Source organism: Mastomys coucha, unplaced genomic scaffold, assembly GCF_008632895.1.
Source record: "Mastomys coucha isolate ucsf_1 unplaced genomic scaffold, UCSF_Mcou_1 pScaffold21, whole genome shotgun sequence".
Lineage (NCBI taxonomy): Eukaryota > Metazoa > Chordata > Mammalia > Rodentia > Muridae > Mastomys > Mastomys coucha.
Genome location: NW_022196904.1, coordinates 187,687,890 through 187,691,660, shown reverse-complemented (window position 1 = coordinate 187,691,660; position 3,771 = coordinate 187,687,890). Strand labels below are relative to the sequence as shown.

At 51.2% G+C, this 3,771-nt stretch overlaps 1 long non-coding RNA gene across 1 annotated transcript; it reads right to left on the bottom strand.

Annotated features, from left to right (window-relative positions):
- Positions 1-799: 799 nt before the first annotated feature.
- LOC116101493 lies at positions 800-3,552 on the bottom strand. Its single transcript, XR_004122855.1, has 2 exons — positions 2,472-3,552; positions 800-1,631 (listed from the first exon to the last, which is right to left on the bottom strand). It is a non-coding gene; the product is annotated as an uncharacterized LOC116101493 (long non-coding RNA).
- Positions 3,553-3,771: the final 219 nt, after the last annotated feature.

Genomic DNA, 3,771 nt, shown 5'->3' with positions numbered 1-3,771 from the left:
AGCTACCATCATGAACACCTGGGGGCGCTAGAGAGCACCCACGGCCCTTCTTAGGGGTCTCGGGAGGCAGAGGGAGGACGGGTTAATGCATGATGTCTGTGGTCTTGGGAGCAGTGTGGGTGGAAAGGCCCTATGCTGTCTACCACCATGATGACCTCACAGCAGCAATAATCAAACCCTCACTTCAATTTGCTGAGAATAAGCTGTGCCAGGCCTTTCCCAGACAGGAAATGTTTACAGCTGCTACTTCCTGGCTGATGTCCTTACTGTTCCCATTTTGCAACTGAACACACTGAGGCTCAGGGAGTTCAAGGAACTAAGACTTCCTAAAAAAGTGCAAGATGCCAGGCCTGTAACCTCACCTAGAACATTTATGATTGGGCTACAGAGACAGCTCAGTCTTTGGACCCCCCCCCCCCAATACCCATGCATGCACACATTCACAAAAGCCAAGATCTGGGCCTAGTCAAAGTTCAGAATTCTTCCATTTCCAGTTGCTTCAATGGAAGAGTCAGTCACGGTTGGTCTGATCTGCAGAGAAAGTTTCCTTTGTGGGCTTTGCTTGCTTGTTTTCCATCGATCTTACTCTCCTCGGGCTTGCCTGAAGAGCGGACACTCACCAGCCCGAGGGATGGCTTTCCCCCTCCCGAAGCAAGCATGGGTCATTTCAAGTACAGACAGAGACCATGTGGCCCTGGATGGGTCTCCTAACCTGTTTCTCTGAGCCTCGGTGTCCTCAATCTGCAAGATGGATCTCTTTTCCATTGCTGTGATAAAATACTCTGATAAAAAACAGTGGTAGAGAGAAAGGGTTTATCCCTTAGGATCCAGAGGGTACAGAGACGACACTGTGACTGTGCGTGCTCAGGGCTCCTGGCGTTGCAAAGCAGAAAGAACAGGAAGTGGGACCCGGCTAGAACACCTCAAAGCCCACCCCCAGGGATGGATTTCATCCAGCAAAACCACACAGCCTCCCCAAGCGAAGCCACCTGCTGAGTCTTGGGTGATTTCACACTCAAATCACAATGAAGTAACACTGAGTTGCACAAGTCTCCGTTGCCCCCAGTTGCTTTTATGTGTCACTGAATAAGAAAAAGAAAACCTGCCACATAGCTGAGTATGGTGGTGCACACCTGTGGTTCCAACTCTTGAGAGGCTGAGGCCGGAGGATAACTGTGAGTTTGAGATCAGTCTGGATTATACATAGTATGAGATCTTCACACACACAGGGTTCTGAGGTCCCGTGTCTGCTCTGCCACAGGGCTGGGCCGTTGGGCAGCCCTGGGACACTGATCCCAGGGTGGGAAGTCACAGTCTGATTGGGACAGCCGGAGCTGGCTGGGGGTCCCCAGGCCTGCGAGGAGGCTGAGGCCCGTCTGGTTGTCAGGCTCTTCGACGCGTAGGAGCCATTGAAAGCCACAGAAGAGCTGAGAATGGAAGTGGGGGTCCTCGGGTTGGATCTGGCCCGAGGCCAAGGGGGAAGTGGGGAGCTCCAGCTGGTCCCTCGGGGAAAGTTCTTGGCTTGACAGCAGAGATCTTGAGCTTGGGCTTGGCTTGGTCTTGGCTGGGAGCGCAGAGAGACCTTCTATGGGAGAGGCAAAGTCCTTCTCCATGGCTCCTCACAGTGGACCCTGATGAAAAGAGACAGTCCATGGCTTTAAGGCATTTATTGCCATGGCAGAACGTGGATAAGTAAAAGCCTCACTTCTCAGGGTGGGCCTGAGATTAAATACCTTTCATAGGGAGGAGTGCCTGGGAAAGAAAGCTTATTGGCTAAGTCCTCCAGGCCTTTAGGTATCTCACTAAAATAGAGATCTGTCTTGAGCCTACTTGACCACACACAGGTCATGTCCTCTGCCTGTGGAGGGGCTTGGGGCGTTACCCCTACGTGACTGATGACTACAAATCTATGGGGGGCTGAGGCTAGTGACAGGGGCCTGGTGCCTGGGAACCAGGAGAAGCACCTATGGTTGGTCCCCTTAGGATCACTGGGGTTTCGAGCTGTAGCTCAACCAGGAACAAGGCTACCTTTCATGGACACACACACACACACACACACACACACACACACACACTGCTGTCAATTAAACTAATCTCAACAATGAAGTGCCATGTATTGTAAGAAACACAAACATTTTGGCGATATGTCATATAATGGATGTTTGTGTGAGAAATGATGACCACATAAAACCTTCAGCATAGTTTCTTGCTTGGAGCCACCTCTGATTGAATATAGGGCTCATTATTCACAATGCTGTCTTGCCTAGGGTCCCTGTTGGAATTCCCTCTGCCCTCAGGGGGCCTCTCCCCAGGTCTCACTCTCTTCCTGCCCCCAAGCTCTTGAGAGCAGTTTCTCCCCAGGCAAAAACTTGGACCCAAGTCCCTTCAGAAACAGAGAAAAAAGTACCTTGCAAGATTCTCAGGGAAGATTTGATTCTTCTCTGTTCTTGGCGAGCCTGTCAGACTCCTACCTGGTTCTTTGAAAGCTCGAACATTAGCTGGGTCAGCAGGGAACCAAGTACACAGCAGAACTTCTGTGCTGCAATAAAACTTTTCTTTCTCCCGAGGCGTGCCGGAGTTCTCTACCCATCCTTGGCTCAGCGCTTGCTTGCTCCTGGAATGGTGAGGCCTTTTCGATTGCTTGAAAGACAGATGCGAGCTGCCTGAAGAGGCCAAAGGCAAACGCCAGCTCTCTGCAGACCCAGAGCAGGGCTCCAGAAGCCCCTGTCACTCACAGCTGGAAACTTAGGGAAGACATTAGTCATCTATCCCTGGAAGAATGGGATGCCCCGGTGAGGGCAGGGTGTCTGCCCCTATGGCCTGCACTCAGCCTCTTTATGACCTCAACCTCACAGCTTTGGCCTATCACACACACAGAGTCTCTCCGAGGTCTCATCCTCATGGTTCTGAGCTCCCTCCTTTGCTTCTTTGGACAGAACGTAGGAGAAGAGAGAGGCAGAGATAACCCTAGACACTCTTTTGAGGAAGTTCGGCAAAGCCTTGGCCTTTCTAGGAGGCCCACAGGCTTGCTCACACAGGCCACAAAAACTCCGAAGCAACTTGTTCCAGACCTAGGGGACCCTCAGGCAGTCTTCTACAGGGGCAGGGTGATCTGAGCACCAGATGAGGACCTATAAATGTGAACTGTATCCGACATGGACTGTTGTAGACCCACCAATGACAGTCCCTAAGTCATGCAGCATCCCAGGCAGACAAGTCTATTGAGGCTTCATTTTTTATAAAAATGACCATATTGTGCCTTTTGTCTACCCATTGGCTGATCCTCCTTCTTGAGACCCAAGAAGGAAGAAGCAGGGTTGGCTGAAGGGAGGGGGGTAAGCAGATCTCTGCCACTGGGCAGGTGCTCCAGCAGCTGAGTGCCCAGCCGAGGGGCTGGCAAAGAGAACAGCAAGGAAGATGCAACTCAAATTCCAGAGGGACTGAGCTCAGATCCCAGAGAGATGACATATGAAGCTGTCACTCAAAATTAGAGTGACACTCAGCTTCCTCGCTGTGCAAGGGTATTGCCACACCGCCAGATGCTCTCGCCTCTCACATCCGACAGGCTATTCAAGCAGAAAGCCTTGGCTCTTCTCCCCCAAGAACTGCCACTGACACCCACTTAGCAGAGAACCCGACTTGAATGGTCATGAAGCTAACTTTTGTGTGTCCCACCAAATGTGAACATTAATAAAATTTCATGCAAAACATGAATCTTTCTGACCAAAGGGTACCACTGCAAATGTTCTGGGTGTTGTGCGACTCTGTCTG